Raw genomic sequence first — 13,269 nt, 5'->3', positions numbered from 1 at the left:
ATGTATCTGTTTTGTTTCCTTTTATTCTTTCTCTTATTTATGACATGCTCCTGGTAGCCTAGTCCAAGATTTTAAGGGAGAATGATAGGTAAGAAACCATCTCTTGAGATGGGGTCACTAAAATGACCTTATCCCCAGGAAATCCAACACTTTTCTTTATAAATCATTTACAAAACATATAATTGTACTATGATAGATAAATCTTTCCCAACAATAAAATTTCATATGGCTACACATTTATCATCAGAAGTAGGTTTTGGTATATGAATAAGAAAGACTAAAATAAAAAGAATTAAAATAATTTAAATTTATACGTTGAAGATTTATAAAAAAAAAAAAGGGTCAGGCACTAGATGTTAAAAAAATAATTGACCAAAAGACATATTAATCTGCTCTTGGAAATATGCCACTAGCCTTGGATGACTGAATCCATGCTTTCAGAGTTGTAACACTTGGATGATTTCTATAAATAGTAATACTGTCTGTTCTATTTGTGATTCACAGAATACATCTTTTCAGAGTTGTAATGTTTGCTTGATTTTTGTGCTTTATTGTGCCAAATGATAATGATGGTATTTGAGATTGCTTCACTGAACATGTCTTCTAAGAGTTGTAATATATATATATTTTTAATGTATAAAAACCCTAGCTTGAGAGCTGCAAAATAGACTCAGATTCAAACTGCCTCTATGTTTGTTTCTGTTTGTCACTGGTGAATCCCTACCCACCTAGCCTTCAAGGACCCACATTCCAGGGACCCCACACTTGATCGGGGTGATCCATGTCAGAGAGGGCCAAAAATTAACACAGAGACTGGAGGAAAGGCCATTTGGAGACGACCCCACTTTGGGACATTTTCCCACCTGCAGACACCAAACAGCTATACTTTTCCTGATGCCAAGAAGTGCTTAATGAAAGGAGCCTGATATAGCTGTCTCCTGAGAGGTTCTACCAGCACCTGACCAATACAGATGCAGACACAGCCAACCATCAGAATGAGCCTGAAAATACTAATGGAAGAGTTAGGGGAAGGACTGAAGGAGCTTGCAGCCCCATAAGAACAACAATATCAACTACCTAGACCACCCAGAGCTCCCAGGGATTAAACCACCAAAGGAGGAGTACACAGGAAGGAGCCAGGACTCCATATACATATGAAGCAGAGGATGGCCTTATTTGACATCATTGGGAAGGGAGGGACACTTGATGCACCAGAGTAGGGAGATGCTAGAGTGATGAGGTGGGAGTGGTTGAATGGGTGAAGATGTAACCTCATAGAGGCAAGGTGAGGTGACTGAGGGGGGATAGGATGGGCATTTCTGGAGGGGTAAACTGGAAGGGGGATATCATTTGAAATGTAAATGAATAAAATGGTTTTTTAATAAAAGTACATTCCTGCTATGATCATTTAGAAAAATATTAAGGCCTTTATTATTGATGGGGACTTTGAGAAACACTGACATTGATTCCTGGCCTGAACTGTAGGGAAAGGCTTCCTGTAAAGCAATGCTTCTCAAAAAATATGTCATAACAACTGTAGAACACATATTTCCTCTGGTCTTATAATTTGCAACCATTGGGGAACATGAGAGGGAGACCAACTTTGAGAGAACAGGGAAGAAGGAGAGAAAATGGATTACATAGATTACAGTGCCTAAAGCTAACCTGCAAACCAAAAAGGCTACAGGGCCTACCCAGCTCAGCCAACTCAAAGATATGCACAGACCAACAAGGCATATGGGCACAAAGCCAGGGAACCTAAAGACAGCCTACTAATGTCTGCTATACCCACTGCCACCTAAGGGCAGATTGCATAGGGAACTTATTATGAACAGCTGCCTACTGGTTATATCACTCCAACTTCTCCCAGGCATTTGGTCAGCCTGCACAAGGATATGGCACTGATACTTATGACACCAACAATTCTACACTCATCAAAACACAGGCCTTTTACACAGCTCAGTCTGCATATGTCACCCAGGCTGCCTGCTGAGCTTATGATGAGCAGCTAGTAGCCAGCACCCAGAATCCATGCCACCTAAAAGACCACAGAATGGTACCAAGCCCTCTTAGACTAGTCAAACTCAATCTAGCACAGGGGGATTATAACCAGCCTAGACTCAGATACAGATGACCATTATCGCCAAGCACTCAGGAGATATACTAGGCAGCCAGCTATAACACCTCCATCATATCTTTCCTTGTATATGGTCACCTTTATAAGACTTGCCTTGGTCAGTCATAGTGTCTGTTCACAGCAGTACAAGTTTAACTAAGACAGAAGTTGGCACCAGAAATTGCGGGCGGGACCTGAGACTGCATTAGTTAGGGAAGCAGAAACCAGCCTGAGTAGGGCCACAGGCCTCATCCAGCCGGAACAGCACAGGGTAGCTTGAGCGCAGGGTCGGCTGACACCCGCCAGCTACCCATGACCCCCCCACAGGATTTTGAGATTGCTGGTGAGTGGAACACAGCTTCTGCTCCAGTCCAATCACGCGGGACCTGAGACTGCTCTGGTTGGGGAGGCAGAAATCCGGCCTACGTAGGGCCACAAGCCTCTTCCGGTCAGAAAAGCACCGGGTAGCTAGGGCTCAGGGTCGGCTGACACTCGCCTGCTACCCACAACACCCGCCACAGGACCTTAAGACTTCTGGTGAGTGGAACACAGCTTCTGCTCCAATCCAATTGCACACGGGACCTGAGACTGCATTAGTTAGGGAAGCAGAAACCGGCCTGAGTAGGGCCACAGGCCTCATCCGGCCGGAACAGCACCAGGGTAGTAGAGCGCAGGGTCGGCTGACACCCGCCAGCTACCCACAACCCCCGCCACAGGATTTTGAGACTGCTGGTGAGTGGAACACACCTTCTGCTCCAATCTTTAAACAGTGACAACGACAACAACTAACCCCAGGGATTACCAGATGGCGAAAGGTAAACATAATAATCATACTAACAGAAACCAAGACCACTCACCATCATCAGAACCCAGCACTCCCACTTCGCCCAGTCCAGGGCACCCCAACACACCGGAAAAGCTAGACACGGATCTAAAAGCATATCTCCTGATGATGGTAGAGGACTTCAAGAAGGACTTTAATAACACACTTAAAGAAATACAGGAGAACACTGCTAAACAGGTAGAAGACATTAAAGAGGAAGCACAAAAATCCCTTAAAGAATTGCAGGAGAACACTGCTAAAGAGTTACAAATCCTTAAAGAAAAACAGGATAACCTAATCAAACAGGTAGAAGTCCTTAATGAAAAACAGGAAAACACATCCAATCAGATGATGGAAATGAACAAAACCATACTAGACCTAAAAAGGGAAGTAGACACAATAAAGAAAACCCAAAATGAGGCAACACTGGAGATAGAAACCCTAGGAAAGAAATCTGGAACCATAGATACCAGCATCAGCAACAGAATACAAGAGATGGAAGAGAGAATCTCAGGTGCAGAAGATTCCATAGAGAACATCGGCACAACAATCAAGGAAAATGTAAAATGCAAAAAGATCCTAACTCAAAACATCCAAGAAATACAGGACACAATGAGAAGACCAAACCTACGGATAATAGGAGTGGATGAGAATGAAGATTTTCAACTCAAAGGACCAGCAAACATCTTCAACAAAATTATAGAAGAAAACTTCCCAAATCTAAAGAAAGAGATGCCCATGAACATACAAGAAGCCTACAGAACTCCAAATAGACTGGACCAGAAAAGAAATACCTCCCGACACATAATAATCAGAACAACAAATGCTCTAAATAAAGATAGAATACTAAAAGCAGTAAGAGAAAAAGGCCAAGTAACATATAAAGGCAAGCCTATTAGAATTACACCAGATTTTTCACCAGAAACTATGAAAGCCAGAAGATCCTGGACGGATGTTATACAGACACTAAAAGAACACAAATTCCAGCCCAGGCTACTATACCCAGCCAAACTCTCAATTAACATAGATGGAGAAACCAAAGTATTCCACGACAAAACCAAATTCACACATTATCTCTCCACGAATCCAGCCCTTCAAAGGATAATAACAGAAAAAAACCAATACAAGGACAGGAACCACGCCCTAGAAACTACAAGAAGGTAATCCCTCAACAAACCTAAAAGAAGACAGCCACAAGAACAGAATGCCAACTTTAACAACAAAAATAACAGGAAACAACAATTACTTTTCCTTAATATCTCTTAATATCAATGGACTCAACTCCCCGATAAAAAGACATAGACTAACAAACTGGCTACACAAACAAGACCCAACATTTTGCTGCTTACAGGAAACTCATCTCAGAGAAAAAGATAGACACTACCTCAGAATGAAAGGCTGGAAAACAATTTTCCAAGCAAATGGTATGAAGAAACAAGCTGGAGTAACCATTCTAATATCTGAAAAGATTGACTTCCAACCCAAAGTCATTAAAAAAGACAGGGAGGGACACTTCATACTCATCAAAGGTAAAATCCTCCAAGAGGAACTATCAATCCTGAATATCTATGCTCCAAATACAAAGGCAGCCACATTCATTAAAGAAACTTTAGTAAATCTCAAAGCACACATTGCAACTCATACAATAATAGTGGGAGACTTCGACATACCACTTTCACCAATGGACAGATTGTGGAAACAGAAACTAAACAGGGACACAGTGAAACTAACAGAAGTTATGAATCAAAGGGATCTGGCAGATATCTACAGAACATTCTATCCTAAAACAAAAGGATATACCTTCTTCTCAGCACCTCATGGTACTTTCTCCAAAATTGACCACATAATTGGTCACAAAACAGGCCTCAACAGATACAAAAATATTGAAATTGTCCCATGCATCCTATCAGATCACCATGGACTAAGGCTGATCTTCAATAACAAAATAAATAATAGAAAGCCAACCTTCACGTGGAAACTGAACAACACTCTTCTCAATGATACCTTGGTCAAGGAAGGAATAAAGAAAGAAATTAAGGACTTTTTAGAGTTCAATGAAAATGAAGCCACAACATACCCAAACTTATGGGACGCAACGAAAGCATTTCTAAGAGGAAAACTCATAGCTCTGAGTGCCTCCAAAAGGAAACTAGAGAGAGCACACATTAGCAGCTTGACAACATACCTAAAAGCACTAGAACAAAAGCAAGCAAATTCACCCAAGAGGAGTAGAAGGCAGGAAATAATCAAACTCAGGGGCGAAATCAACCAAGTGGAAACAAGAAGAACTATTCAAAGAATCAACCAATCAAGGAGCTGGTTCTTTGAGAAAATCAACAAGATAGATAAACCCTTAGCCAGACTCACTAGAGGGCACAGGGAAAGCATCCTAATTAACAAAATCAGAAATGAAAAAGGAGACATAACAACAGATCCTGAAGACATCCAAAACACCATCAGATCCTTCTACCAAAGGCTATACTCAACAAAACTGGAGAACCTGGATGAAATGGAGAAGTTCCTAGACAGATACCAGGTACCAAAGTTGAATCAAGATCAGGTTAATGATCTAAACAGCCCTATATCCCCCAAAGAAATAGAAGCAGTCATTGATAGTCTCCCAACTAAAAAAAGCCCAGGACCAGACGGGATTAGTGCAGAGTTCTATCAGACCTTCAAAGAAGATCTAATCCCAGTTCTTCACAAACTATTCCACAAAATAGAAACAGAAGGTACTCTACCCAACTCATTCTATGAAGCCACAATTACTCTGATACCTAAACCACAAAAAGACCCAACAAAGATAGAAAACTTCAGACCAATATCCCTTATGAATATTGATGCAAAAATCCTCAATAAAGTTCTTGCTAACCGAATCCAAGAACACATCAAAACAATCATCCATCCTGACCAAGTAGGTTTCATCCCAGGGATGCAGGGATGGTTCAATATACGGAAATCCATCAACGTAATCCAGTATATAAACAAACTCAAAGACAAAAACCACATGGTCATCTCGTTAGATGTGGAAAAAGCATTTGACAAGATCCAACACCCATTCATGATAAAAGTCTTGGAAAGATCAGGAATTCAAGGCCTATACCTAAACATAATAAAAGCAATCTACAGCCAACCAGTAGCCAACATCAAAGTAAATGTTGAGAAGCTTGAAGCAATCCCTCTAAAATCAGGGACTAGACAAGGCTGTGCACTTTCTCCATACCTATTCAACATTGTACTTGAAGTCCTAGCCAGAGCAATTCGACAACAAAAGGAGATCAAAGGGATACAAATTGGAAAAGAAGAAGTCAAAATATCACTTTTTGCAGATGATATGATAGTATAGATAAGTGACCCTAAAAATTCCACCAGAGAACTCCTAAGCCTGATAAACAGCTTCGGTGAAGTAGCTGGATATAAAATTAACTCAAACAAATCAATGGCCTTTCTCTACACAAAGAATAAACAGGCTGAGAAAGAAATTAGGGAAACAACACCCTTCTCAATAGTCACAAATAATATAAAATATCTTGGCGTGACTCTAACTAAGGAAGTGAAAGATCTGTATAATAAAAACTTCAAGTCTCTGAAGAAAGAAATTATAGAAGATCTCAGAAGATGGAAAGATCTCCCATGCTCATGGATTGGCAGGATCAACATTGTAAAAATGGCTATCTTGCCAAAAGCAATCTACAGATTCAATGCAATCCCCATCAAAATTCCAACTCAATTCTTCAACGAATTAGAAAGTGCAATCTGCAAATTCATCTGGAATAACAAAAAACCTAGAATAGCAAAAACTCTTCTCAAGGATAAAAGAACCTCTGGTGGAATCACCATGCCGGACCTAAAGCTCTACTACAGAGCAATTGTGATAAAAACTGCATGGTACTGGTATAGTGACAGACAAATAGACCAATGGAATAGAATTGAAGACCCAGAAATGAACCCACACACCTATGGTCACTTGATCTTCGACAAGGGAGCTAAAAACATCCAGTGGAAGAAAGACAGCATTTTCAACAAATGGTGCTGGCACAACTGGTTGTTAACATGTAGAAGAATGCGAATCGACCCATTCCTATCTCCTTGTACTAAGGTCAAGTCTAAGTGGATCAAGGAACTTCACATAAAACCAGAGACACTGAAACTTATAGAGGAGAAAGTGGGGAAAAGCCTTGAAGATATGGGCACAGGGGAAAAATTCCTGAATAGAACAGTAATGGCTTGTGCTGTAAGATCGAGAATTGACAAGTGGGACCTCATGAAACTGCAAAGCTTCTGCAAGGCTAAAGACACCATCAATAAGACAAAAAAACCACCAACAGATTGGGAAAGGATCTTCACCTATCCTAAATCAGATAAGGGACTAATATCCAATATATATAAAGAACTCAAGAAGGTGGACTCCAGAAAGTCAAATAACCCCATTAAAAAATGGGGCTCAGAACTGAACAAAGAATTCTCACCTGAGGAATACCGAATGGCAGAGAAGCACCTGAAAAAATGTTCAACATCCTTAATCATCAGGGAAATGCAAATCAAAACAACCCCGAGATTCCACCTCACACCAGTCAGAATGGCTAAGATCAAACATTCAGGTGACAGCAGGTGCTGGCGAGGATGTGGAGAAAGAGGAACACTCCTCCATTTTTGGTGGGATTGCAAGCTTGTACAACCACACTGGAAATCAGTTTGGCGGTTCCTCAGAAAATTGGACATAGTACTACTAGAGGATCCAGCAATACCTCTCCTGGGCATATATCCAGAAGATGTCCCAACCGGTAAAAAGGACACATGCTCCACTATGTTCATAGCAGCCCTATTTATAATAGCCAGAAGCTGAAAAGAACCCAGATGTCCCTCAACAGAGGAATGGATACAGAAATTATGGTACATTTACACAATGGAGTACTACTCCGCTATTAAAAAGAATGAATTTATGAAATTCCTAGCCAAATGGATGGACCTGGAGGGCATCATCTTGAGTGAAGTAATACAATCACAAAAGAACTCACACAATATGTATTCACTGATAAGTGGATATTAGCCCAAAACTTAGGATACCCAAGATATGAGATACAATTTCTAAACGCATGAAACTCAAGAAGAATGAAGACCAAAGTGTGGACACTGTGCCCCTTCTTAGAATTGGGAACAAAACACACAGGGAAGGAGTTACAGAGACAAAGTTCGTAGCTGTGATGAAAGGATGGACCATTTAGAGACTGCCATGTCCCGGGATCCATCCCATAATCAGCTTCTAAACGCTGACACCATTGCATACACTAGCAAGATTTTTCTGAAAGGACCCAAATATAGCTGTCTCTTGTGAGACGATGCCGGGGCCTAGCAAACACAGGAGTGGATGTTCACAGTCAGCTATTGGATGTATCACAGGGCTCCCAATGGAGAAGCTAGAGAAAGTACCCAAGGAGCTAAAGGGATCTGCAACCCTATTGTTGGAACAACATGATGTACTAACCAGAACCCCGGAGCTCTTGTCTCTAGCTGCATATGTATCGAAAGATGGCCTAGTCGGCCATCAATGGAAAGAGAGGCCCATTGGACATGCAAACTTTATATGCCCCAATATAGGGGAATGCCAGGGTCAAAAGAATGGGAATGGGTGGCTAGGGAAGTGGGGGGCGCTATGGGGGACTTTTGGGATAGCATTGGAAATGTAATTGAGGAAAATATGTAATAAAATATTAAAAATTAAAAAAAATGTGTGGGTGGATGGTAGGTGGATGGATGGATGGATGGTTGGGTGGATGGATTATGGATGGATGGTTGGTAGGTAGATGATGGATGGATGGTGGGTGGATAGAAAAAAAAATAAAAAAAAGAAGTTGGCACCAGGAGTGGGATATTGCTAATATAGGCCTGACCTTATTTATTTATTTATCTATTTATTTATTGGAAAAATGTGGATATGGGTACTTTGGATTTGGAATGCAGTGGAATGCTTTAAATAGGGCAAAAGGAACTACAATATTAAGAATATGGAATAATTTGTTACTGAGAAAGAGTTTGAAATATGCAGACTTGGTCTAAGAGGTTTCAGGGGAGATTTTCAATATGTGTCCTAAAGAATGCTTTTGTGATATTTTGGGGACGAATGTGATCAAATTTTGCTCTTGTTTTAAGATCCTGTGTGAGGCTAAGATGAAGAAAGTCAGATCAATTAAATTGATAAAGAAATCTCAGAAATGCCCATCATAGATTTTTTTCCTCTGGTTAAGTTTCAAAAAAAGCATTTTAAAGGAACATGGTAAGCTGAGAAAGGAAAAATCAAAAATATATAATCTGAGTATTAAAGGGGTACCCGGAAGTGAAATGGAGCTGAATTCTGTGTTCATGATATTAAATTGGACTAAGGAAGTAGTGCCCTTGTGGCAAGAACCTACCCAACTAAATTTAGATCCAAGCATGGTGGTACACACACTTAATCCCAGCAGACAAAGCCGAACAGATCCCTGAAGAAGAACACCCTGAGACAAAGCATGTTCTAGGTGGGGAAAAAATAAAAACAACTTAAATCCAGGTGTGGTGGCACACCCTTTTAATCCCAGGAGTCAGGCATTCTGATATTTAAATTCAAGGTCAATATACAGAGCATGATACAGGACAGAAAAGCTTAGGCAATGAAGAAGTTAGAAAAGAGGAAGCTAGTGTTAATGTAATAGAACTAGAGGACCATGTTCGAGATGTTGCAATCAGCAGAACATAGCAGCTTGGGACATGTTTCTCAAACTTTATAGTCAAGAGGAGAGGAGACTATTGCTGGTTAGCTGAAGCTAAGGAATTAGTGGTGACCAGCATCACTGAGGTGAAAACTTCTTGCACGTGTTTACTGAGAGCACAAAATCATGGTTCAGAGATAGCTGAGGTTGTTCCTCATGTTGCAGCTATACTTGGTGTGTAAGTGTCACACAAGTTGTACTGGTTTTGAATGCATGAAGGGGTCATGAATATCAGCTGAGGCCTAGCACTGTGAGAAGCCATTGAAGGCCACCGGTGAAATTTTAGCTGCAGTTGCAGCTGATATCCTAGGACTGATGGGGTCTTGCAAAGGATTTGAAGCTTGACATCATGAAGAGAGCCTATAAGAGGTTATTGGTGAAGCCTAGTTGCAGTTAAATACCCCAGCATACTGGAGAATCCAGTCCCATGGGATGCTCACCAAGAACAAAAGCAGCAGTGGAGTGGATGAACCTGAGCTTGGATTGATACAGATAACAGAGCTGGAGACCTGACATCTGCCCTTAGGAGGAGCCCAGAAGATCATGTAAGGATCCTGGTTTCAAAGAAGCTGTAACATCCAAGTTGCCTCAGAGACCCAAGATTTTCAAGGTACCAGAGCCAATGGATATCTCCTCAGTAATGCTGGTAACACAGAATGGAACCAGCTCAGGAAAAGAAGTTTGTGGCCATCAACAAAGATGCAAAAGGTGTTTCAGAACTGACAACTGCTTTGACATCAGACATGAAAATACAAAGTTTAGTTTGCACAGCTGGTTCCTGTCTTGATTTGGAGACTAAAGATAAGTGATTGGCTGGGTCTCAGTAGAGGCCTTGAAGCTTGGAATTTTAAAATTGATACTGTTTTACACTATGTGGACTTTAAAAGTTGTACTAAATGTGCTTTTTTTTAATATTATATGACTAGCTATGGCCTCCATAGACTCGTAGTTCAATAAGCCTATTGGAGTCACGTAGTGGAATGTCATGGTTTGAGTATGCTTGGTCCATGGAATAGCACATTTTGGAGGCCTATCCATGTTGGAATAGGTGTGCTGCTGTTGCCATGGGCTTCAAGAACCTCATTCTAATTGCCTGGAAGTCAGTCTTTCACGAGCAGCCTTCAGGTGAAGATTAAGAACTCTCTGTTCTGCCTGTACCATGCCTGCCTAGAAGCTATCATGCTGCTATCTTGATGATAATGGACTCATCCTCTAAACCTGTAAGCCAACCCCAATTAAATGTTGTTTTTTGTAAGACGTGCCATTGTCAGGGTGTTGGTTCACAGCAGTAAAACACAAAATAAGACAGTTACTCCCCTCAGACAAGAACCTATAGCCAGGCTAAAAATCAATATAGCCAACAGAGTAGCAGCTATGGGCACCAGAGTTCTTTTCAAAAGAACCACTCCAGTGGCATGGGTATTTATGGGTAGAAATATGGAGAATTTTCCTGACAAAGGGATAACCAGAGCTTAAGTGACCCTGATAACTGTGGCAGGAGAAGAGGGAGGTTTGATTCTAGAAGCATTAGCAAAAGTGGGCAGGGAGGAGTGCAATGGGTACTGTGGAAATCAAGGTGTCTTCAATAAGACTGCTGAACCCATGGATGAAGGACCAGATCTTGATCAAGGCTTTCCTATAGACCTCGATGAAGAGTCTGACAACAGTGAAATTTATGTGTAAGGATTAAGTGACAATCTGACTTTGGATGATCTAAAGGCTTCTTTAAGCAGTGTGGGACTGTGAAGATGAGCAAAAGAACTGGACAAGCCATGATCAATATCTGCATGGATAAGGAAACAGGAAAGCCTAAATGTGATGCCACAATGTCCTACAAAGCTCCACCATCTACCAACAGGGCCATGGAATGGAGATGGAAAAGATGTTCAATGAAGCAAACATAAAAATTCTCTACCCAAAAGAAGCCTCTAATGAACAGGTTGCAGGGTGGCATGCAATCATGTGAGGGCAGAGGGATACCACCACCACTTCGTGGAAGTTCTGGCTGCACAGGATGTCCTGGAGGAACGTTGGTTTATATGTCAGGCCATGGAGGAGGTAGCAGAAGCTCCTCCACAAGAGGGTCTCTGAGGCTCAAGAGGGAATCCCTTTGGAAGGCGAAATGTCCAGCAGCAAGCAGTGTCTGGCAATGTCTCAATCTGTGCTGTGGAAACCAAATTTTACCTGGAGAACAGAATGCAACCAGTATAAGGCCCCTAATGCTGAGGGTTCCTCCCTCCACCATTTCCACCTCAGGGTGGTAATCATAGCTGAGGCAGCCCTGGTGGCATGTGAGGAGAAATAGTTGGACTGAGGGACTGACTGCGATCATCGTAGCTGAATGTTCAGAGGTGGTAGAGGTGGAGACAGATAAGACTTCTGAGGAGGCCTCAGCATGGACTAGTTTGGCTTTGGTACAGGAAGACAAGGTAGTCCTAGTGGCCCTCCTGGACCTTTATTGGATCAGATTGAAGGAACAGGCAGACTTGGAAGTCCTGGGAAATTGGATAAACGTGAGCACCATCAGCAACACAGAGATTGGCCCTACTAGAGACATGCAGAGCTGCATTGATGACCAGATTTAGTTTTTAAAATAGAAAATGTTTTAAATGTATAATTCCATGTTTATAATGTTAGTGAGAATATTATGTTTATTCTTTGCCTGTACTTTTTATTTTTATCATTGTGAAGAAACATTAAAACAAGCTAAATAGTGAAAAAATCCACAGCCATATGTATTTTTAATTGTTATAGTGGTAGTTTTGCTACTGAGTAGAGTCTAAGTGTTTGATACGACCAGGAATCTATGTATTCCATTACTCATAAACCATGGATTAAGAATCATCATTATAGAGCAAGTAACAAATCCAACCAGGAAAATACTGTGTACATCGGTGTGTGTCTGAATGTTCTTATAAGTATTCATATATATATATATATATATATATATATATATATATATACATATATCATTGTGTATTATGTGTTGGGAATTTGATATTAATATTGATATATGTAAGTTTATCTCCTCATAATAACGTATTCATTTTGCATTAGAAACCTGAGCCATTTTGAACTCAAAATATATACTTTAATTGAAAAATTTATTTTTAAATCTTTTTTTATTACTTTTATATTTTTATAGTCCAGTCAGTGCCCTCTCATTCCCTTACCCCATTTCTCCTCCATTTTCTACAAGAGGATATCTCCATCACCTCCTGCAATGCCTTCTAACTCCCTGGGGCCTCAAATTTCTCAAAGGATAGGCTCCTCTTCTCCCACTGAGACCAGACCTGTCAGTCCTCTGATGTATATGTGTCCAGAGCCTCAGAACAGTTCATGTATAAGCTGCCTGTTTGGTGGCTCAGTGTCTGAGAGATTACAGGGGTTAGTTGAGACTGTTGGTCTTTCTTTGGGGTTGCCCTTGTCCTCAGCTTCTTCCAATCTTTCCCTAATTCAACAACAAGAATCCCTGACTTAAGCCCAGTGATTTAATGTAAGTACCTGCATCTGTCTCAGTTAGCTGCTTATTGGGCCCCTCAGAGGACAACAATGCTAGGCTCCTGTCTGTAAAACACCATAGC

General features: G+C 41.0%; 1 pseudogene; it reads left to right on the top strand.

The window, feature by feature from the left end:
* Positions 1-10,998: 10,998 nt before the first annotated feature.
* LOC147003585 (RNA-binding protein EWS pseudogene) lies at positions 10,999-12,236 on the top strand (annotated as a pseudogene).
* Positions 12,237-13,269: the final 1,033 nt, after the last annotated feature.

This window comes from Mus caroli, unplaced genomic scaffold, assembly GCF_978045245.1.
Source record: "Mus caroli unplaced genomic scaffold, Mus_caroli_1 scaffold_8, whole genome shotgun sequence".
In the NCBI taxonomy this organism is placed as follows: domain Eukaryota; kingdom Metazoa; phylum Chordata; class Mammalia; order Rodentia; family Muridae; genus Mus; species Mus caroli.
Note: the sequence above shows the minus strand (reverse complement) of the source record. Positions and strands in the feature narration are given on the sequence as shown.